Source organism: Felis catus, chromosome C1, assembly GCF_018350175.1.
Source record: "Felis catus isolate Fca126 chromosome C1, F.catus_Fca126_mat1.0, whole genome shotgun sequence".
Classification (NCBI taxonomy): Eukaryota; Metazoa; Chordata; class Mammalia; order Carnivora; family Felidae; genus Felis; species Felis catus.
This window is the reverse complement of record NC_058375.1, coordinates 131,883,323-131,908,370: the sequence shown is the minus strand read 5'-3', so window position 1 is coordinate 131,908,370 and position 25,048 is coordinate 131,883,323. Positions and strand designations below refer to the sequence as shown.

Sequence of the window (25,048 nt, the reverse complement as noted above, 5' to 3'; positions counted from 1 at the left end):
TATTGTTTATTCGTATAGTTATTCATATTGTTTAGAGAAACATCTTTCCTGCCATCCAACTTTCAACAAGGATGATCTTCACATTCCTGATATAACCTCTTGCTTTTCTCTCTGTGTGATTTTCATATATCCCTCACTTTTCCAATTTCATTATACTTGAAGACAATCCTTTTCATTACTTTTTAAATTGTAAAATAATGCATAAATTAATTGTATTCAAGTAAAATAGATTTAAAAACTAAATTTCTGCCTTATCACTGCAACATCAATTCCATTTACTTACCCATAACAGCAGTCATGTCTTCAGAACTTTTTTCATGTAATGTGTATCTCATTTGTAATTACAAAATTGAATGATACTATATGCATTATTCAGATTTTTTATATATGTACCTTGAAAAGTTTTTATTTCCTATTTAAGACTCTATCTAATTCTTTTGAAAACCTGTGCCTATTTTACACTAAATATAAACTAATCATTTTGTTCTGATAAACATTTATTTCTGGTATTTCATCATTACCTACAATCTCAAAATGAACATTTGTGCATATAAATATTTTTATTCACACATGTGAGTATTTCTTTAGCATAGAATCCTAGAAATAGAATTGCAGAATCAATCAGTATTTATTTTAATTTTTAGCTGGTCAAATTCCTGCCAAAAAGACCATACCAGTTTCTATTTTCATCAAATGTATATGAAAAGGCTTATTGTCTCACACTGTTTTCAACAATAATTTCATAATTTTTATTAATTTATGACTATCTAATTTGTAAGAAAAGTCAGCTTATATTAATATACCTGATAGCTAGTGAAATATAACATCTACTATATGTTTACTCATTTAAATGTAAGTATAAATATGGTCAAACTTATTATACATTGCCACACAATGCAATGCCTAACATTCTGCTAGGCCAGTATTTGTTTATTCAAATCTTACTCAGATTTTCCAAATTAGTTCAAACGTATACTTGTATAAATATATATTATCATTTCTTTATTCTCTAGGTTACTACACTTATTGATAATTTCATACCAGTTGTAAATTACAGAACGTGCCAATATGCCATTTTGGTGTGTGTGTGTGTGTGTGTGTGTGTGTGTGTGTGTGTGTGTGTTTGAAAAAGAGAGAGAGACAGAGGGAGGGAGATAATGCAACTGTAACAATATTGATCTTAAAGTACAGACATATTTGAGATTTATCAACTCAGTATATGTATAGGAAGTTTAGATTATACTACTACTCTAGTCCTCCGTTTCTTCTAGACTGATACAGTTCAGAGTTGAAAGTGCTTGCATTGTATCCACAATATATTAATTAACTTATTAATTCATTTTCTATGCTTCAGAATTTTTGTCAGGTATTCTGGTTATAAAGTTGAATACCGGCCCATAGGCCTTTAGAAGCCACAGTTTCAGAAGAGAATGCAAATAAACATTGAAATTCAGTAGAAGCCACAAGATACTAAAAGACTAGAGAATTAAAAAACAAACAAACAAACAAACAAACAAACAAAAACTGTTTGGGGAAGACTATAAGACGCCACTGACCTGAGTTGAGGAAACTTAAAAGATCAATAGAAACCTATTAGTAGACTGGGGCAGGTAGAAGAGGAGAGGAAGAAAAAATAATTCTAGACCTGTGGTCCTCAAGTGTGGTTTCCTGGGGACTCCTGATAGGTGTTTGAGGAGTCTAAGAGATCAATAGTATTTTCATAATAATACTAGATAATTGCCTTTCCACAGAATTGACCTTTGCATTGATGGTGTGAAAGCAGTGGTGGCCAAACTGCTGACGACTTAGTGCTAATCAAAGCAATGGCGCTAAACTGTATTAGTAGTCATTGTATTTTTCAATGCTGCTTAATAGCAGAGAAAAAAAAAGCCTGTTTCACTTAAGAACATCCTTAAAGAGAGTAAAACATTTTTATTTTATTAAATCCTGATCCTACAGTACACATCTCTTTATTAGTCTATGTGATGAAATACACATAGGACACTTTTGCTGCATTCTGAACTTCATTGGCTGCCTAAAGGAAACCAAGTATTTGTGTGATTATCTGGGTCCATGCTTCTTTTAAGGAACACCATGCTTTACTTGAAAGAGTGAGGAACATAGAGTCTATGGTTATTCAAACCTTGGTGTGTAGCAGACATTTTCTAAAGAACGAATACAATGAGTCTGTCACTACAAGGAAAATGACTTCCAATATCTGCTGCAAATAATAGAAATCAAGCTTTCATGTAAAAGTTACAATTCCGGAGAATTTGTATCGAGTACAGTAAGCTTGATGACTTCCCAGTGCTTAAAGGCTTTTCTGATGATATGGGTGTTGGTATTATTGAGCTAATTTTTTTGCACAATGAAATGTGTCAACAGATATGCTTAACTTAGGGAACCAATATTTTTCAAATGACATGATAAAAAAAGTCATGAATGGGTAAATGATCCATTCAAAGTGTAGGATGGACCAATGGATTTTAATATGATAGAGTATGAAAAGTTCACCAGTATGGTTTCTGATTCCACACTGAAGCTAAGCTTTAAGTAACTACCACTTGTTATGTGTTAGTAGAGTGTGAAAGAATATCCAGAATTATCTGGAAAGGCTACTAAAACACCTTTCTCTTCCAACTTCATAGCTGTGTGAGGCTGGATTTTCTTCACATACTTCAACTAAAACAACCTAACAGGAAAAGAAGCCGATGTGTGAACCTAGCTGTCTTCTAGTAATCCAGAAACTAAACAGACTTGTAAAATTTTAAAACAGTATTCCGTTCTCATTTAAAACAATACAGGCGTGCCTGGGGGGCTCAGTTGGTTAAACATCTGACTCTTGATTTTGGCTCAGGTCATGATTTCACAGTCATGAGATTGAGCCCCACATCACACTCCACACTGAGCCTAGAGCCTGCTTGGGATTCTTTCTGTCCCTTTCTCTCTGCCTCTCTCTCACACTCTGTTTCTCAAAATAAGTAAATAAACCTTAAACAAAATAAATTAAACAATACAGGTATTTTCTTAGAAGGTGTTAGTTATATTAATATGCAGTCAATTCATTTGTGTTTTACAAGATGAATTGAAATTTACAAATTAAATTTTACAAATTTACAAATTATAAGAGGTTAATATATATTTAAAACAAAATTTTTAGTTTAAATTTCTAATATGGTAAATAAATATGATGCAAATCACACAAAATTTCTTTCAAGTCCTCAATTTTTAAGATAGTAAAAGTTCTCAGAATGAGAAGTTTCCAAACTACTCTTCTAGAATAAGCGTTCAGAAAATTTTTATTTTTTTAAAAGGTTATTTATTTATTTTGAGAGAGAGAGAGAGCTAGCTGGGGAGAGGCAGAGAGAGGAGAGAGCGAATCCCAAGCTGGCTCCTTGCTGACAGCATGGAGCCTGATGTGGGGCTTGAACTCATGAATTGTGAAATCATGACCTGAGCTGAAACCTAGAGTCAGACGCTTAACTGACTGAGCAACCCAGGAACCTCCAAGCTCAGAAAATCTTTAGTACAAAGACAGGGTAGACAAGGAATCACATATCATTTAGTGTGATTAGAATGTGGATTATATGGCATAAATTGGTGTGAGATGAAGATAAAGTCCTAGGGAGGTTGCCAATAATGAAAGATTTGATCTGCCAATATAAGGAGCATTAAAAAAAGTTTAGGGGTTCCAGGTCAGTCAGTTAAGCATCCGACTTCAGCTTAGGTCAGGATGTCACAGTTGGTGAGTTTGAGACCCGCATCGGCTCTCTGCTGATGGAGCCTGGAGCCTGCTTTGGATTCTGTGTCTTCAGCTTTCTCTGCCCCTACCCAGCTTGTGCTGTCTTTCTTCCAAAAATAAACATTAAAAAAATAAATAAATAAAAATACAAAAGCATTTTAAAAAGTTTATTGAGATACAATTTATACACCATACAATTCACCCATTAAAAGTGCACAACTGAATAGTTTTTGGTGTATTACATTACATTTTTAATTTTTTAAATTGGTAATATATATTATGCATAATATATAATACATATATAATAAAATTCGCCATTTCAACTATTTTTAATTGTACAATTCAGTGCAATTAGATTCTTAATATTGTGCAATCATCATGACCATTTCCAAAATCTTTTTATCACTTCAAATAAAATTCTGTTTAAAAGTTACTCCCCATTCCTTTTCCCCATAGCCCCTGGTAACCTTTGATCTGCTTTCTTTCTTTATAAATCTGCCTATTTTATGTATTTCATGCTAGTGTAATGACACAATATTTTACCTTATGTATGTGGCTTATGTCACTTAGCATAATGTTTTCAAGGTTCATTCATGTTACAGCATGAATCAAATTCATTCCTCTTTTTGTACCTGAATAATCTTTTATTGTATATATAAACCACATTTTGTTTATCTTTTCATTTCGTTTGCAGACACTTGATTTCTTTCTACTTTTTGACTATTGTAGAAATGCTGCAATGAACACTGATGTACTAATATCCAAGATAAGTAGTTTTGGTTTTATTAGTAGATGAAGGGAAAACATTTGTGTTATAAGGTGTACATACACTAGGCTTTTGTTTTATGATGATAAGTCTGGCTGTGCTATGTTCAGTAAAGTTCAATGGTCATGTCTGAAGGCTAAGATGACTTCAGAGTATAGATCCTTTTAGAACAGTGGTAAATGAAACTGAAAGCATATTAAAGTGTACATGCAACCAAACCATTCTACTCCTGCCTCCTAAAATCAAAGCAATTAAAACCAGTAGCATTTTCGTGGCTGAAAGTGTTAAGGCACATGGAAGAAGTGAAACAAAATAGCTGGGAGTTGGAAATCAGTCAAGTTGGGATTCAGATCCCACTTTGCTGTTTATTTACTATGTGATACTGTCAGTTTCCTCACCTCCGAAATGGGAAACCAAATCATAGTTTTTTGTGTGTGTGGAGGTTTTATAAGAAAGGGTATGCACATGGGGCGCCTGGGTGGCGCAGTCGGCTAAGCGTCTGACTTCAGCCAGGTCACGATCTCGCGGTCCGTGAGTTCGAGCCCCGCGTTGGGCTCTGGGCTGATGGCTCGGAGCCTGGAGCCTGTTTCCGATTCTATGTCTCCCTCTCTCTCTGCCCCTCCCCCGTTCATGCTCTGTCTCTCTCTGTCCCAAAAATAAATAGACGTTGAAAAAAAATTAAAAAAAAAGGGGTATGCACAAAACTTACAATCAAGCCTAATTTTATTTAAAACTTTGTGTTACTGTATTTGTGATACATTTGTGGATTATTTAAGATAATTATCCTCTAAATTATTTTTAGAATATGTGTTAGAGTTGTTAAACAATCAGAAATAATTATAATAATTACAGATATGAGGTAGTGTATTAAGGTCAGACTAGAATTTAAAAATTAAGATTAGTTTACGTGGATAATTCACATAAACTTCTCTAAATACCCTCCTTACACCACCCGATCCCCACTAAGAAGTTGCTAATTTGTTTAACCATTGCAATCCTCTCTTGAAGTTTTGTAGGAGAATTTATAGTTTGATTTGCCAGACCAGAAAATAAAAACAACAAACAAAGCAAAACAATTCCCTCCCCCAAAAGAGTTACTGGTACACAAGTATATACAAATGAGATGCAAAGTTCATTTTTGTCTTGGTATTGCATTTTAATGATTCTGGAATAATGCATTTCGTCTTGTTACATCTTTTACCACATATAAAAAGAAAAAAAAACTTAATGGCAACATGATGAAGTATTTACAGATATCAAAAGCAGTGATAGGGCTGCAGCTGCTGTGAAGGGCTGCTGGGCTGAGGGTGCTGATCCTTCTCAGTTGCTTTCCTTCTCTGTGTGGGGTGAGCAGGTCTCTGGGCCCTGGCCCAGCCCTGTTGTGGGTAGGCTACTGTGAGAAGTGCAGGACCTATGGCACTCCTGGCATGGTCACTTCTCCAGTGTGTCTGCTGGGTGGGCATCGCCCGGCCCATTACAGCTTGACTGCTGAGCAGAACGGGCGTGGCTGGAGCACCTGCCTATCCTAGTTGTAGTTCAGGGTGCTCACCCTGCCCTTGCATCTTGTCTCCTTAGCTAAAGGGCTCAAGAATTGCATCCCTCCCAGTTGTGGTTTGGTGTCTCCATGGGGTTAATTGCCATGCAAACTTGCCCACACTGGTTACAGCACTGGGTAGGCAGAGCATTCCCTCCGGTGCTAGCAGGCTAGAGGTAGAGCACCAAAAATAGTGCCTGTCGACTCTGTCAACAGCAAGTTATGATGAAATTTCAAAAGTGGAATCTTTCAGGGCTTTTGTCCCTGGATAAAGTCCCTACAGTTTCCTCTGTCTCCAGCAGCGACTTTAAATTAGTAAGTGGGTCTCTCTCACTTATGGTCTAGGCAATTTTCAATCTGTTTTGCCCAGATTCTCGGGGTGAGTGGCTTTTCTTGCAACTCCTTTAAGAGTCAGATCTCCCTCTCCTGTAATTCTGTGATTCTACTCATCTTAATCCTCATTGATTTTTAAAACCAGACATTTTAGGGGCTTATCTTTCTGGTGATAGCCCCCAGGGTCAGAGTTCCTGATGAAGGACATAATTTATTCACTCCTTGGGGAAGTGTTCTGTATTTTGGGCATCATCATTGTGATTGGGAAGTAACCTCACTGCTGGGTTAGGGTCCCAGAGGATGTGGTTTTTCTGCCACTCTTACTCTTCTCAATGCATCTTGTGTGTGTGTGTGTGTGTGTGTGTGTGTGTGTGTGTGTGTGTGTAGGTGCTATTCATCTAGTTCTCAGGTCCTTATCAGAGAAAAATGATTTCATAACTAGCTGTAATTTTGTTGTGTCCCGGGAGGAGGTGAGTTCAGGGTTTTCCTACAATACCATCCTGAACCCTCTTCCTTCATAATGCTTTTATATATATATATATATATATATATATATATATATATATATATATATATATATATATATATATAGTTTTTTTCAAGACTACTGGTGGTAATATGCCTTGCTTTTAAACTATATTTTATTGGAAATATCTTTTTCCTTTATTTTTTAAAAATTTTTTTAAATATTTATTTTGGGGAGGGGGGGCGTGAACATGAGCAGGGGAGGGGTAGAGAGCAAAGGAGACACAGAAACCAAAGCAGGCTCCAGGCTCTGAGCTGTCAGCACAGAGCCTGATATGGGGCTCGAACCCACAAACTGTGTGATCATGACCTGAGCTGAAGCCGACACAACCGACTGAGCCACCCAGGTGCCCCTTTTTTATTTCTTTTAAATGAGCTAGTTCCATATCCTTTTATGAGTGCCTAAACATTCATTTGATTATGTTAATTTTTCTTTTTTGTTTTAAATGTTTCTATATTTATTTTGAGAGAGAGAGAGAGAGAGAGAGAGAGAGAGAGAGAGAGAGAGAGAGAGAAGGAGCAGGGATGGGGGAGAGAGGGAGAGAGAGAGTCCCAAGCAGGCTCCATACTCAGCCTGGAGCCTGACACTGGGCTCAGTCTCACGACTGTGAGATGACTACCTGAGCTGATAGCAAGAGTTGAATGCTCAACCAATGACCCACCCAGGTGCCCCATTTTATGTTAATTTTTCTATTTGCAATTTCAAAGGCTAAAAAAAACTGTCAGCTGTTAAAAAGTATTTATTTTTTATTTGCTTGGTATATATCATATAAAAATTCATTCTCAAAATGTGGGGATCTTAGCTACTCAACTTTTTCAGATTTTATAAAATAAATACTTTCACTCATATTTATTAGCTTGCAGCAATTTTCAGATTACCTATTAAGATAATTGCAAATGTTGGAAATACATAAAGGAGCATTGTTTTATTGTACATTGAAATTACAAAGGTTAAGAAACAGGTAATAATGAAGGATGAATGTTCTGTGTAGGGAGTCAGCAAGTGCTGAGGCAAGGGATAATTTTTATGCTCCAATGGAAGACAGAGAATAACATGATTGATTACGGAGAGCAAAATCTAGAGTTAATCATGATTAGTGCAGAGAAGAAGAGAACATGGGATTTCCTCCTCATTAAGTTGCAGGATGTAAATTGGTGCTCAGTATGGCTTCCATGAATTCATAATTTCTTAAAATATTTGACTCTCTCCAAGAAGATGGCCTATGTCAGGTTGGGGAGGAAACAATTTTTACTATATCCTCTTGGGATTTTGTCAGTGAAATGTGAATTCAACTCATAGAAAACAGCTTATCATGAAAAAAAGAAGGCATAAAATTTTTATGTAATGTTAATTTTTTATGAGTACATGAAGGACTTCACAGAAAAGAAGTAAAGACCTAAAGAAACAGAGTCAGGGGTTTATATACCATTTTAACAAAGGGTGATCAATTGCAGAGATGTAGCTAAATGACAACAACAAAAAACAACCACAAAAAAAAGGAATTAAGGCTTCTAGGGAAAGTAAATTGTGGGAGGATAAATATATGGGGGAAACTAATGGAAGATAATGTTTTTTTTAGTAAGATGTTGTTTATGTTGACTCATTTCGGTGCTATCTCCAACTCCTGTGATAATGATAGTTCTTCCTGCCCTAGAATCATGGAGGGGATACCTTCATGAAGGAAAATTTATGTCCTGTTATTAAGTAGATAGGGGGAGGGTAGCAAGCTTTTCCTGTATCCACTGTTTCTCAGTTGCCTTCAGCTCACAATAATCCTTATGTGATAGTAGTATAATTTGGGGTGGCATATTCTGATCCCCTTCATAGGCATGATGGTCCTAAATGTATTTTACCCTACAATTTTGATCAAGACCAGATCCCTATAGGGCACTGGCATATCTGAATAAGAGACATTGGAACCACAGGCAGAAGCTCCTTAATATGAGGAGCAGAAAAATTCATGAGGAACATTATGTTAGAGACAGAAAAATTCTGAGTCATGTGTAGAACATATCCCTGAAGTTCTGTAGGGTCAATATTATGTGTGGTCCAGATCTTGGAGGCAGTGAAGGGACAGGGGACCTCAGGAGCACTCAGTTATCAGTATTAGGATTATTCATAGAGTCAGAGCTTCCCAATTTTTCGTGAATGTGTCAGAATAGCTGACGGCAATAGATGGAGTAGAAGGCAATACTAACATTTTTCTGTTGAGAAGTCAGTCTTAATAAAATAGGAAGCTGAAAAGTTTTCTGTAAACGTACTCAGGCTCAGTGGACTTCCCTAGTTAGATCGTATTAGTTGGTCTGACAAAGATTCTGTTTGCAGAATTAGAAACATGCTGGATCATGCCAATGTGGAAGAGAGGACCTTTGCTTATTATAAAACTTGAACTTTGAAATCTATAGTGGGCCCTCAAGCTGTTATAGTTTATGATTTTGATTAGGAATAGAGGGAAGGAATAAGAGGAAACTGGCAATCTCGTGAATCTGCCATAGGATATCACACTTAAAAAGATACTAGGTGGACTTGGGAAATAGTGATTCACATATGAATTAACATCCCAATATAGGATCACTACCAAATGAATTCTCAGTAGGTGAGTGAGTAGATACTGAGATTAATAATCCTTGATCAGAGGGATCAGGGATAGATGGGTCAGTCAGTTAAGCGTCCGACTTATCAGGCTCAGCTCATGATCTCACGGCTTGTTGGTTCAAGCCCCACATCGGGTTCTACACTGATAGTACAGAGCCTGCTTGGGTTTCTTGCTCTCTCTCTCTCTCTCTCTCTCTCAAAATAAATAAATAAACTTAAAACATCCTGGATCAGAGTCATTTCTGTATTAAATGTAAGTTTAAACTTAATTACATTTATTTATTTTTTAATCCCTATTCTAGGAGTAGAGATTTGTGTATATCAATTAGCTTTGATTAATAACAAACCATCCCAGAATTCAGTGTCTTTAAATAACAACTGCTTATTTATCCCACTATTCTATGATTGGCTGATGATTCTTCTGATCTCTGGTCAGCCTCAGATCAGATGGCAGCTGGATGATCTAGGACGGCTTCCCTCATATGTCCAGCAGTTGGCATGCTGTATTCTGGATTTTGGGCCACTAGTCTCTCTGTTATTCAGCAGGCTAGCTTGGGATGGTCTTGTGGTTCTAGGAAATGGCTGACCTCAATGCACAAATATTTTACAAGCCATATGTACTGATGTCTCGTTGGTCAAGGAAATTCACAGCCAAGTCCAGATTCAGAGGATGGGGAAATAGAGTCATACTGATGGGTGGAACTGCAAAGGGGCTACACACATACATGGAGGAGGAGAACTTGCAACTTCTGTAATCAGCACAGTTGTATAAGTGATTATTAGCTTATCTCCAGAACCTCCTGAATAATATAATGAAATTTGGCCTATTTTTTAAAACTCTTTTCTGTTTTATCTGTTATATAATGTTTCTTGACAACCAATAGTGGACGATGACAATAATATCTGGCTTTATCTAGGACCTAGAAATCAATATATCTTTTATGGTGAAGAAATAAAATGAGATAGGAAAGGATTATCTATTGAGAAAAAGATAGAACAAAACTATGGGTTAGTGTATTTTATGACACTGAATTGATTTTGTCACTTTCAAGAGTATAAACTTGTTTATATGTAGCTCAAATAATGCTCATTTTTTTATAAGTCCCTTGTGATTAGTTATTATTAAGTCGCTTTAATTGTCCCACATCTCTGTGTAAGCAACGTGACTGAAAAATTTATTTACTTGTTTATTTATTTGTTTGAAAGAGAAGAAATATTTGTAGTTTTGACTTGAATGAGAAAGTTGTAAATGGCACCTAGGGAAAAAGAAATCTGTGATGTAGTGTTAGAAGAGGAATATTTTGGGGCGCCTGGGTAGCTTAGTTAAGCGTCCAACCTCGGCTCAGGTCATGATTTCACGGTGTGTGAGTTTGAGCCCCATGTCAGGCTCTATGCTGACAGCTCAGAGCCTGGAGCCTGCTTCTGGAGCCTGGAGGGATTCTGTGTCTCCCTCTGTCTCTGCACCTCCCCCACCTCAAAAATAAACACTAAAAAAAAAGAAGAGGCGTTTTTCATAGGAAGCAATAAAAGTATACGTATTAGAACTTTTCTTTCCTCTTGAGAGGTTTATGGTATGAATTCAGCAGATGAAATCAATGTATGGTGAATTATAAGTAACACTTTGAGGGACTGGTTGATGAATTCAAAATTCCTAAGGAAACAATAGAGCACCTGCAGAAATAGGCATGGTCACAAGTGAATCAGGGTTCCTCTTGAAAGATGATTATAATTTGTAGGAGTAAAGTTACCTATAATTATTTGAAAGGGAAGATATTTCAATTTCATGTACACATTAAAATGTGCTCATTTCGTTTTGCTTATAATACAAAAGTAAACAAAATTTACCAGAAATCAAGAAGTATTATTTGCATATTCAGCTTGCCATTCTGATCTTTTTAGTATAGCATATATGGTTAAAAATGTTGAGAGAGAAAATGTTAAAAGAATTTATACTAAAACAAACCATTATGTGAATATAGATTTCTTATGACAGAAATTCAGGTACATATTTTTCTTCATAGAATTTTAAAGCTTTAAAAATGACATAAGTAAAGACATAAATTCCAAAATTTTTCATTGCTAGCCTTATTTGCAACACCTATGAAAATGCAGTAAATGGCTTAGATTATCACTCTTGCAGAGTAGCAGACTCAATAATACTTCATGACATATTCAAATTAATGATGATGTTGCAAACCTCATTAAGTTTAAAAACATTTTTAATGTTTATTTTTTTAAGAGAGACAGAGAGACAGAGTGCGAGTGGGGGAGGGACAGAGAGATTGGGAGACAGAATCTGAAGCAGACTCCAGGCTCTGAGCTGTCAGCACAGAGCCCAACACGGGGCCTGAACTCACGGACTGTGAGATCATGACCTAAGCCGAAGTTAGATGCTTAAGTGACCAGCCATGTAGGCACCCCCTCATTAAATTTTTAAGATTTCTACAAAGTATGGGTACCTAGGTGGCTCAGTCAGTTGGTCATCCGTGTTCAGCTCAGGTCATGATCTCATGGTCCATGAGTTCAAGCCCTGCGTCAGGCTCTGTGCTGACAGCTCAGAGCCTGGAGCCTTCTTCAGATTCTGTCTCCCTCTCTCTGCCCCTCCCCCCTCATACTCTGTCTCTCTCTCACTCTCAAAAGTAAATAAACATTAAAAAATTTTTCAAAAAAAAAAGGTTTCTACAAAGTAGAATTTTCAGTGTATAGTTCTATGTTTTACTGACATGTTGATAAAGCTAAGTGTTAACCAGTATTCTCCTCCAACCAGATACCATGGTTCCTTTCATTTCCTTAGGCAATTTACACTCAATGGTCTTTCTTCTTCTTTTGCTTTCCTCTTAGACAATCTTTCTTTACAGCCATGGCATTTTTATGCCTCAATGCATGCCTTAACACACTTAAAAATCTCCCCATAATTTTTGATAACACGTTTTGACCTTGTTCTTTGTTTTCACTTTCCACTATTAAGTTGACAACAGCCTGGGTCTGATTGCTTCTGGGACATAGTGTTTCTTCTCTTTCTGAACACAATCTGATTACACTACATCCAGCCTATTCTAACGTATCTGTTAACCTGTTTTACTATCTTTATCCGCATTATAATTATTATCCTACATTTCCACTGCACACTTCCATTACTTCTCTATTGACCATTCTCATTTTTTTTCCTAAACCTGGACTAAGAGATAAGTCATGTATTGGTGTCCCTATCACTTTCCTAAACCATCAAATGCTGCTTTCTATGTTTTCGGTTTCTGAATGTAGAGGTGCAGTTCCTGCAGAAACTTTCTCCCTACTCATGGGTATATTTTCCCTTTTAAAGAGCTCAATCATTGTGATGATTCATACTGGTACTCTCATTATTTAATATTACCCCGACTCCAAATTTGCCAGTTTATCTCCTCACTACAAGAAGAGCATGAAAATTCCCTTTAATATTCTTAATGTCAGCTCATAACTTAACATACCAAAGTCAGTTGCCAGCCTAAAAATGAGAACCTCTCCTATTTTTATTGTTAGTGAAATTATTACTTTTTTAAAACCAGTTAGAATCTAACCTCGCAATTATTAACTATCTCTGTTCCTCTACCCCCTAATCATTTACATTGAGTATTTTTTCTTAAGCACTGTCATCATCATAGGCCATGTTTCTATCCTTTTTCTGCCTTGATTTTCTAGAAGTTTCTACATATCATGCACAAAATGCTTTCATTGAGTTCCTCCTTAAAACACTGATTGATTCCCTATTTTCTGCATCTCAAAGTATAATCCATTACCTCCTTTCTAGGTATAATCTCAATCTAGGTGATCCATGTCACCAGAAATCTCTATGTCAAATTTACCCTTTAGTCCAGTCCTGTTCACAACATTTTTTGTCTCATGAATACACCATATTCTTTTTCAAATTCCACATCTTTACTTATGTGGTTACATTACAATGAAAGAGACATTGTAGCCTTTCAAATGGTCTTTATTTTGGAGAATCTTTATAATTCAGCTCAAATCCCTCCATACAGTTTAAGGAATGCATTTTTTCCCCTAGAACTGCAGTCCACAGTGATTTCCTTCTTTTGAAAAACATTCAGGACTTGCCATGTGTGCTTCACATCCTTATCACCTCCTTAGTTATTACCCTATGGACTTCCTTTGTTTCATTTTTGTCTATATGATCTCTCCAAAGAAATGTCAAGTTCTCCTAGGAAGGGTCTATTGCATATATTCTTTTCTATACCCTTTGTAATCTAAAACAGTACTCATCACTTGGTAGATCATAAAAATAACTAGCTTTATTGTGAATTGGTTATGTGTTAGCCATAAAATTAGGTTGTTAAAGGACTTGTTTGAAAACTTCATTTGCAGAGTAAAAGGAATTCTGTGACTTCAATTGCTTGCCTAGTTGGACTTGAGATTAGCAGAAGGAGGGAGATTGGAGACTTAAATTTCTGTGAAAAAGTGGAAAAGGCAGTATAGGATATTGGTTAAAAGCAGAGTTTCTAACGATTCTAGAGCCAGAATATCTAGCTGAATTCAGCCTGGCCCCTTCCTTGCTTTTCACCACTTACAGGCTGCATCCTCAGGAAATTATTTACCTCTCCTTGCCTCATTTTCCTCTTTGAGAAATAGGGATAATGCTAGTAGCAATCTCAGAGGGTTGATGAGATTCAGTGAATTAATATTTCTTGCTTAGAACAGAGTCTAGTATTTAGTCAGCACTCAATTAACATAAACCATTATGAGTGTTTGTTTTCATTTTCCTTAACTGATTCATTTTTTTTAAAACTTCATTATTATGAGGCACCTGGGTGGCTCAGTCAATTGAGCATCCAATTCTTGATTTCAACTCAGGTCATGATCTCACAGTTCATGGGATAGAGCTTCACATCGGGCTCAGTGCTGAGTGTGTAGCCTACTTGGGATTCTGTCTCCATCTCTCTCTGGCCCTCCCCTGCTCATGCTTTCTCTGTCTCAAAATAAATAAATAAACTTGTAAAAAAAATTTTTTTAAAGCTTCATTATTATAAGTTAGTAGAATCCAGCCAGCATGCAAAATGGCCACAGTAATATACAAAGATTTTGAAGTACATAGGTGATTTCTCTCTTCAAAGTTTCAAATACTATGAATAAAGAAATTAGAGGGTCCATAAGGAGAGGACCTCTATGGGTGAAAAGGACATAGGTCTCCAAAGTTCTTTAATCACCTCACAGTGTTTACTGGGCTTATACACTGGACTCTTGCATGTTCTGGACATTGTCAGAGTTTTTGTCTTGAAATTACATGACAGAAGGTGCTTGTGCTATAGTAATAGAATATGCTTATACGAGTAGCAAAAGTGCTACTTTTGGGGGTGGATATGAAAAAAAATAATAGAAAGTGATATATTCAAGATGACAGAATGAATTCTATTGTTAGAAGCATTTGATTTTCCAAAGATTCAAATTCTTCTCTATTTCCCACCCTCTGCAACTTGAATTCTACTGGTAACTTATGTTTGGTTGAGTGCCAAGACAAATCAAACCTGAAAAAAAATAGAAAGGAATATTGGCAAATATAAATATGCATCAGATATACAAGAATGACTGTGTTGTGTAATAAAGCATTTTCATAAGTTCCTTTTTGCCTTCTCCCTTTTGAACCTGCAGGATAATGTTGCTTAGAAACCTATATGTGTAAAGTGATGGCTAAGAACAGAATTTATAATTAATCCATGGGAGTCTGAAATGGCAAAACCTTTGTAGGTTTGTAGAGTGTAAAGTTCTGTGTTTTTGCTATATTCACAAAACCCTGGGATTTGCATGGGCTAGACATGGGGTCAGGATTGACAAGGCGGGTCATCTGATGATAACCTTCCTACTTGAGATGACAGAGGTACTTAAGTCTGAAACAGTTGATATCTGTAAAAGTTCCTGTTAGTTTTGTGGATGAAAAGGGGAAATGAGATTAATTTAATCCACATTTGAAAGACATCAGCAATAACCTTCGTACTCTGCCAGTGTTAAGTAGAGAACAGAGTTCAATGAGAAAATGAACATTTGTTTCAGAATTAATAAAAAAAGAAGCATAATTTCCCAAGAAATTTTTCACCAGAATGGCATGAACCATGTATTTTTACAAATAAGCCAAATTCAATAATTGATTAAAAATCTTTTATATAGTATTAGACACTTATTTATAACTTATGGTGTAAATTCTATAACATTTTCCTCACTCTGTGAATTACCTGCATTGCTATTATTAAATATACTCACAGGACAAGGGAACAAATTGGAAAGCAGCAAAATTCAGATTGTATTAGCAAATTACATAACACAGTCTATCATTCTGAATAGGAAGTAATGCCAAAGGGGTTATTTAAACTATGGGAAGTATAAAGCAATGCATTAGTTTTCTACATCCTGTAATTCAGGATTTTCTTTCTATATAGTTTAATATATGAACTACACAGATTCAGAGATAAGGGAGGATAGATCTCTATTCTGAAATATATATCCAAATTATACCATTCTGTTAGCTTTATTGTCAACTCTGCTAAACAGTCACATGTACTGAGTAGATCATTCTCTCTCTTGCCTCTAGATAAATTTGAATGTGCGTTTCCTTACCTATATTTCACTTGGTTAACTTATGTTCACATTGCAGTTCCAGTTTAACTCTTTCTCAATACCCACATGCCACACACACACACACACACACACACTCACACACACACACCCTCACTTGTTTCAATCCAGACAGAAGCATGTCTTTCATACTTTCTACAGTATGCAACCATTATTATTATTATTATTATTATTATTATTATTATTATTAAAATAGCTGCTTTGTTGTATTATAGCAGACACTGTACCTTGTACATGAGTATATCTCTCCCCAGGCCTATTGTAGGTCCTCAGGATACTGCATTGATTGCTATTGCAAACGCCTTTGGGGGCATTCTGACACTAACTGTAGAGTTGCTTACTTAGTAAACAACCAGTGAATACTCACCAAAGAAAAAACTATGCTCTTTGAAAATCAAGATTCTTGCCCTTGTGGAATCAGCAAGGTAGTAGTGGAAATTTTACCAGTAGAAATAACAAGTTTGTATGACACAAGGGTGGTATGAGTCTAAGCAGAAATTTTATAGGCACTCAGAGTAAAATGAAGTCTCTGCCAATTGGGATGATTAAGGGACTGTGTGGAATAGATGGTCTAAACTGACAGTTTTGTTGCATTCTAATGGAACTCTGACCGATAACATAAGGGCAAGTCAATGGCTTTTGCATATGCATCAGGTTATTAATATTTTCTGAGAATAGTATTAAGACAACAAACATCTATCTTACTTTAAAATCACCTGGTGACAGATGGTTTCTTAAAATAGAAGTGACTTAATATGGTTTACAGTTATGTCCACATATGCCATTCTTGTTTTCCCCATTAAAACATTTCTTGTACGTAGCATATGAATTGAATATACACAACTACCTTACTTGGTGAGTACACAGTAAGTGGTCCTTTTTTCTTTGTGATTGAGTTCCTTGAAAAAGTGATTGGTTTGGTAGTAAAGCTGGAAATGAATTGAGTGTCTGGATTTGAATCATCCTAATATAAGATGAGCTTTGCCTAAACTTAATATTTTCTTATCTTCAACCGAGGAGACTGAATCACAGTAGTTGTCAAGTAGTATAATACTTTTGCACAAGATAATATTGCAATCTGAAATTATCACTTCCTTATAGACTCTAATGTTAAATTATCGTTTTTATTCTTGCCTTATTTAATTCAATTTGTCAAATATTCTTTTTTAGTACCTACCAAGAACAGAGTCTGCTTAGTCTCATTTGAAATGAAATATTAAAGGCTCTATCATTTCATAACTAATAGAATTTCTTTCCTTGCACTCTACTCTTTAGCGCAAGGGCTTTACATCAGTTTTAGAAATCCATAGAAATCATATTTATTTCTTCACAGAAAATACTGGAGTGCTTTATTTCACTGCTATGAAAATATCCTTTATTAACATGAGCTGTTACTCTTTTGAATTTAGGTGTGCATAACTTAATAGATGATGCTTCTTTATTGATTTTTTCTTTTGCTTTAACTATTTCATTTATTCCAAAAATATTTATTGTGCATTTAATATATGCTAAATATGTTATGGGGACGTTTCTTGAGTACTCTTCATTTGGAAAATCAGAAATAATGCAATTTATATATAATACTGGCAAAAATTGTTAGCATTGAAAAAACATGAACCATAAACAAAATATGTCTTCTCTTTGCTAGCCATCATGAATGGGGTAACACTTTGTTGAAGAATGCTAGAATGCTGCTGATAGATCAACGTTATAGAGTCATATTTTCTCATGACCAATGTAGCTTAGCTTTACACATGTATTTAATGTAGCAAACCTTTTTGTGAAGTGCTGCCATTTAAGTTCCATACAATCAGTAGTCATTTGCATGATTGTGGGAGTTTTAATACTTTCTGCAAAAGAGTACAAATCATATTTAAAGGTTCAGATATGGATTTCAAATCTTATTCATTGCCATCACAAAATCAGGTTTTTAGAGATTTGTCTTATTCACTTTGGTAATCAAGTTCTGGGTCACATTATTTAGTCCTCATCATCATTTTGTTCATTGACACCTAGAGATCTTTGGCAAGGTAGTATTCTGCTAAGATTAAAAGAATGAGCTTTCAAATAAGTGAGACTTGGATTCAAGTACAGATCCTGTTCACCATTGTGTTACGGTCTGTTTAAGCTCTAACTGAAAATTCGGGAAGCTATCAGCACCAACTAACAGTTTGAGGATTAATGAAAACAGTGACAACAGGGTGCTTGCCACAGTGCCTGGCCCAAACTATTCCAGTCAAGAACCAGCACTTTTTTATTGTAAAGGTGAATCTTTGATTGTAACGTGAATCTTAAAACTCATCCTGAAGCAGCCACCTGAGAAAGTTTCTTGCTGCTTTGACAAAGTCACAACGTGGAAGGGTCCTGACTTTTTCTTCCCCCTTGATTCCTGAAACACTAAATGTGCTAATTATTTTGAACTTCATTCTCTTATTGGTAAGGAAAAATGAGTATCAGAGCATCAAAGTTCAAAATTATCAGTTCATTTTCATTCCAAAGTATGAAGATGCTGAGGAAAATGATAGCCCCAAATCTGCTCGTGAAGTAACTCTACTCGGGTTCTGACCAGACCAATGAACAAAAAATTAAGCTTCTTTTAATGATGTGTGTTATGAACCAAACTGTTCCCCTTCCACCTCCAAATTCATATTTTGAAAACTTAAGCCCCCGGTACTTCAAAAATGCAACTATATTTTAGACTCTATGTAAAGAGGTAACTAAGGTAAAATAAGATCATGTGGATGAGCCCTAATCCAATATGATTCATTCTTATAAGGGGAGGAGATTAGGACACAGACACCACAGTCTGAGGATGACAATGTGAACGCACAGTGAGAACGCAGCCATTTTCAAGGCAAGGATAGAAGCCTTAGAAAAACACTACATCTGCTAACACCTTGTCTCCAGAACTGTGAGAAAATACATTTCTGTTGTTTAAGCCACCCAGTCTGTGGTATTTTGTTATGGCAGTCCTAGCAAACTCATACAATATTCAAAGGAAGGAACGAGTGGATCATTTTAGGGGGAAATACATATGTGGAGTTGGAGCTAGTCATATGTAGAATACCTTTTGCTTCCTTAAGGGAAAATAAAAATTGAACATATTGTCCAATCTTAAAGACTAATATATTCTGAGGTTTAAAAACATTAAAACCTATGGTTATTTTGAAAGCCTCATAGGCAAGAAGTGAACACTACAACCAAAATAAAGAATTTAGTAAAAGTAATCTTTCTGATAAATACCTATTAAAATTCCACAAAATTTTATTAGTTTCTCATTCCAAAGGAAAGATATTTTATGAAAGAACACACACACAAACAAACATATCTACACATGTGAGACCATAGTTTTCTTTATCATAAACTCTTTTTTATACCTGTTCCCACCATTCTCAATGAATACCTTTTCTCCTTACACGCAAAAGTAGATGGGTTAATTTCCTCAGTTTTCTTCTTTTCAATTTTATGAATTTGTCAGGTTCATAAAAGTATCGTGGATAAGACTCTGGACTCTCAAATGATTCCCTGGGTTCAAATCATGGCTCTGCTTCTTAGTAATTGTGTGCCTTCTACAGATTATTAACCCCTCTAAGCCTTAGTTTCTTCATCTGTAAAATAAGGATAATAATAGTATCTACAACAACATACCAGGTATTTAGTACTGTTTGTGTGTGTGTGACTGTATGTGTATGTGTATATGTGTGTATATGTATGTGTTTATGTATACATGTATATGTGTATATATATATGTGTGCGTATCTATCTAGAGAGAGAGAGAGAGAGAGAGAGAGAGACAGTTTTCAAATAATGGTGACTATTATTCCCTTTATCATTATTTACCTATCATAATTATTCACTTTATTATTTACTCATTTTCCATCTTCTTCCACTTTTTAATTATAGAAAGTGATGTTTCTTTTTTTTTTTAATTTTTTTTTTCAACGTTTATTTATTTTTGGGACAGAGAGAGACAGAGCATGAACGGGGGAGGGGCAGAGAGAGAGGGAGACACAGAATCGGAAACAGGCTCCAGGCTCCGAGCCATCAGCCCAGAGCCTGACGCGGGGCTCGAACTCACGGACCGCGAGATCGTGACCTGGCTGAAGTCGGATGCTTAACCGACTGCGCCACCCGGGCGCCCCAGAAAGTGATGTTTCAAGTGTAAATCTTATTACCTATGCTGTTGAACCCATTGCTTCCTTATCCACATGATTTCCACCTCTTCTCATGTTTCATTTCTTCTGTCCAGTAGCTCCCCTCTCAAACCTAAAATCATGCTCTTTTCTCCTTCACATTAAAAATAAGACCATAAACAAACCCATCTTCTTCCCTGCTTTCCTTTCTCCTTTCTACCTTTCCTCTCACAACCTAAACGAGTAACCTATGCCCACTCACTCAGACTCTTCTACTCCTTTAACTATGGCTATGTCACGTGCTCTCTCATAACTCTGATAGTAGACACTATCAATGACTGTGCTTGACAAAGTCAGTGACCTCATTTCATTTGACATTGTTGATCACTCTACTTTTGACATCCTGAGTTCCCATTCCCACCCTGAGTTCCATGACACTGTGTCATCCATTTCACCTGGTATGCTTGGATCTCAGACTACTCTTTTCTTAAATTTATTTTTTTTTAATTTACATCCAAGTTAGTTAGCATATAGTGTAACAATGATTTCAGGAGCAGATTCCTTAATGCCCGTTACCCATTTAGCCCATCCCCCCTCCCACAACCCCTCCAGCAACCCTCTGTTTGTTCTCCATATTTAAGAGTCTCTTATGTTTTGTCCCCCTCCCTATTTTTATATTATGTTTACTTCCCTTCCCTTATGTTTACCTGTTTTGTATCTTAAAGTCCTCATATGAGTGAAGTCATATGGTATTTGTCTTTCTCTGACTAACTTCGCTTAGCGTAATACCCTCTAGTTCCATACACATGGTTGCAAATGGCAAGATTTCACTTTTTTTAATTGCCAAGTAATACTCCATTGTATATATATACCACATCTTCTTTATCCATTCATCCATCGATGGACATCTGGTCTCTTTCCATACTTTGGCTATTGTGGATAGTGCTGCTATAAACATTGGGGTGTATGTACCCCTTTGAAACAGCTTACCTGTATCCCTTTGTTAAATACCTAGTAGTGCAATTGCTGGGTCATAGGGAAGTTCTAGTTTTAATTTTTGAAGAACCTCTATACTATTTGCCAGAGTGGCTGCACCAGCTTGCCTTCCCACCAACAATGCAAAAGAGATCCTCTTTCTCCGCATCCTCACCAACATCTGTTGTTGACTAAGTTGTTAATGTGAGCCATTCTGAAAGGTATAAGGTGGTATGTCATTGTGGTTTTGATTTGTATTTCCATGATGATGAGTGATATTGAGCATTTTTTCATGTGTCAGTTGGCCATCTGGATGTCTTCTTTGGAGAAGTGTCTATTCATGTCTTTTGCCCATTTCTTCACTGAATTGTTTGTTTTTTGGGTGTTGAGTGTGATAAATTCTTTATAGATTTTGGATACTAACCCTTTATCTGATATGTTGTTTGCAAATATCTTCTCCCATTCTGTCAGTTGCCTTTTAGTTTTGCTGATTGTTTCCTTTGTTGTGCAGAAGCTTTTTATTTTGATGAGTGCCCAATTGTTCATTTTTGCTTTTGTTTCCCTTACCTCTGGAGACATGTTAAGTAAGATGTTGCTGCAGCCAAGATCAAAGAGGTTTTTGCCTGCTTTCTCCTCAAGGATTTTGGTGGCTTCCTGTCTTACATTTAGGTCTTTCATCCATTTGAGTTTATTTTTGTATATGGTGTAAGAAAGTGTTCCAGGTTCATTCTTTGCATGTTGCTGTCCAGTTTTCCCAGCATGACTTGCTGAAGAGACTGTCTTTATTCCATTGGATATTCTTTCTTGCTTTGTCAAAGTACTTGGCCATACGTTTGTGGGTCCATTTCTGGGTTTTCTATTTTGTTCCATAGATCTAAGTGATCTAGCTACTCTTTTTTAAACATCTTTACTAGAACTCCACAAGCTTGCTTTTCTTCCCTAAGAAGTGCCATGGTTGTATGTATGAATGGTATTCACCACAAATGAATTGCAATGATGGTCCATTTGTTTTTGGTACATTGATATTTTGATTTGAAAAACATGTTTTGGAAAATCTGGAAAGTTAAAACATTGTTTACTATATCCCTACTGTTTAAGGATAGTGTTTGGTACATAATAGGTACACAATAAATATTTAGTGCATGAAAAGTGCTTCTTTTTTTTCTATGCCCATTCTCATTTCACAATTTGTGTGAGCAAGGAGAAATGTCCTATAAGGTAATAAATGATTAACTAATGGCTATTTGGTACCATAAGTTGATAAATAGAAATTTACCTACTTTTTAAAAATGACATTAACTGAAACTATTTTTTAAATTCAAATCTCCTATACATCTGACTAAATTTGTTCACCATTTCTCAACCTGAAATGATTTATCTTAATTTCAAAAAGCCAAAATTGTAATGAAAAGATCAACTATATTTTGAGGTGAAGGTCAAAATGTCCATTTTTATTTCAGTGCATTCCTTGTTTGCAATATTGTGGAAGAGTCTGTTGGACGACAATATAATCAGTCAACCCTTGAACAACATGGGTTTGAACTGCACGATTCCACTTATACATGAATTTTTTAAAATAAATACAATACTGTAAATGTATTTTCTCTTCCTTAAGATTTCCTTAATAACATTTTCTTTTCTCTATTCTGTGATTGCGGTATATAACATACAAAACATGTTAATCGAATATTAATGTCTTTGGTAAAGCTTCTGGTCAACAATAGGCTATTACTAGTCAAGTCTGGGGGGAGTCAAAGTTATATGCAGATTTTTGACTGTGCAGGGGGTAACCCTAATCGTTGAATTGATCAAGAGTCCACTGCACATGATAATCAATGGAGTGATTTTTAAAAGTATCATAAATATTGGAGTTTAAAAGTAACATATATGAATCAGTGGCCAGATTTTAACAAGAGGATTATCTAAAAAAATGCTTCACATTTTTAAGGCATATGTTTTGAAACCAATGGATTGGAGATTTTTTTTTACGTGTAGCAAGATAAATACACATCGTATTCTTATATATTTTACCTAGGGCTTAATTACAATATGATTACCTGCTATGAGAGGTAAATTATACACCTACTCCTTTACTTGAAGTAAATTAGCTCTACTAGATTAAGAAAAATGATCATATTTGTGAACCTTGGGATAACTCTCACTGAAAAGTGTTCCAGCAGAACACCAGCTGTGATGCATATGAAATCATAGCCTTCCTCTTAAGCTTCATGGACTTTTCTTATCAAAAGCTATTTAAATTTATTGTATTCATTCTAAATTTTCTAGTTTCATTTATCACAATTTGACTTTAAAAGGAGAACAACTTCTCTGTACTTTTTTTAAATCAACAAGTCCAATTTATGTTATAGACAGAGATACAGCTGATGACTGACCTCATGCTTACCTAATTTTAAATACCATTTTAGGCAATAAAATTATATTTCATTAAAACATGTCATAATTGAAAATTATTTGGTAACCTTAAGCATACTAAGAATAATAGGACATGAACCTGGTTAAATTTGTAATATAACTTAATCAGATGTGCTTTATAGAGACAATATTTATTTTGTCATACTTTTCTTTCTGTGTTGAATTGTTTATCCTTTTAGAATAACTAACTTAGCAGCAATGTATGATACATTGAGCAAATCCATACAATTTAATTACCACTTTACTATTACTATTAGCCTTGTTCTTTTAAAATTTAGTTTATAAAAGTTCTACCCAAGTATGATGGTCGGTTTAATGTGCCAACTTGACTAGATTATAGTTCTTAGTCATTCAGTCACAAAATCATCTAGGTGTCCCTAGGAGGGTATTTTGTAGATGTGATTAAAATACAATCGGGTGACTAAGTAAGGGAGACTGTCCTAGAACATCCTAGTAGATCTGATGACATCACAAGAATCCTTATAAGAAAAAGACAGGAGAGTCAGAAGTCAGAGAGAAAAGGTGATATGGTAATACAAACAAAGATTAGAGCAATGCAGCCCCAAGCCAAGGAGTGCCATCTGCCTCTAGAAGCTAGAAGATACAAAGAACAGATTATCCCTGACAGTCTCTAAAAGGTATTAGTTCTGTGGACACCTTGACTGCAAGACCAGTTTTGAACTTCTGACCTCCAGAATTGTGAAATGATGAACTTGTATTGTTTAAAACCACTACATTTTTAGTGATTTGTACCAGCAGCAATAGGAAACAAATAATACAGAATTTGTTGCCTGAAAGTGTTATGTTGCTACAAAAAATAGCTGTAAATGTGGAATTGGTTTTGTAATTGGGTAATGAGTAGACGCTGGAGGAATTTTGAGGGCCATAATAGAAAAAGCCTACATTGTCTTAAATAGACTGCTAATAGATATATGGATGTTAAGGATGTTGGTAATGAGTACATAGAGGAAGTGATGAGTATGGTAAAAACAAAAGAAAACTGTGTTGTGTTAGAGAATACTTAAGTCATCCTACCCAAACTGTTGTTATAAATACTGCGATTAAGAGTGCTGTTATTGAGGGCTCAGAAAGAAATGAAGAACATGTTATTAGAAACAGTTATATAGAAAATAGTTCTATAGAAAACAGATGTTGTAGGCAATGAACTTGGATATTTATCTGAAAATATTTCTATGCAAAATGTTAAAGGTGTTCCTGGTTTCTTCTTTATGCTTATATAATAAAATGCAAAGAAAAGAGATAAATTGAGGGAAGAATTGTAAAGCAAGATGGAAATAGGACTTGATGATTTGCAAAGTTCTCAGGCTATCCAGATTGTAAGGGTCCTTGCTCCATTTTCTTAGGATCAGAAGGCTTACAAGCATGAGGGACA

At 35.6% G+C, this 25,048-nt stretch overlaps 1 protein-coding gene across 1 annotated transcript in view; it reads left to right on the top strand.

Annotated features, from left to right (window-relative positions):
- Positions 1-25,048, top strand: part of LRP1B (LDL receptor related protein 1B) — a 1,940,511-nt gene that overhangs the window by 1,483,697 nt on the left and 431,766 nt on the right. The window lies entirely within an intron of this gene.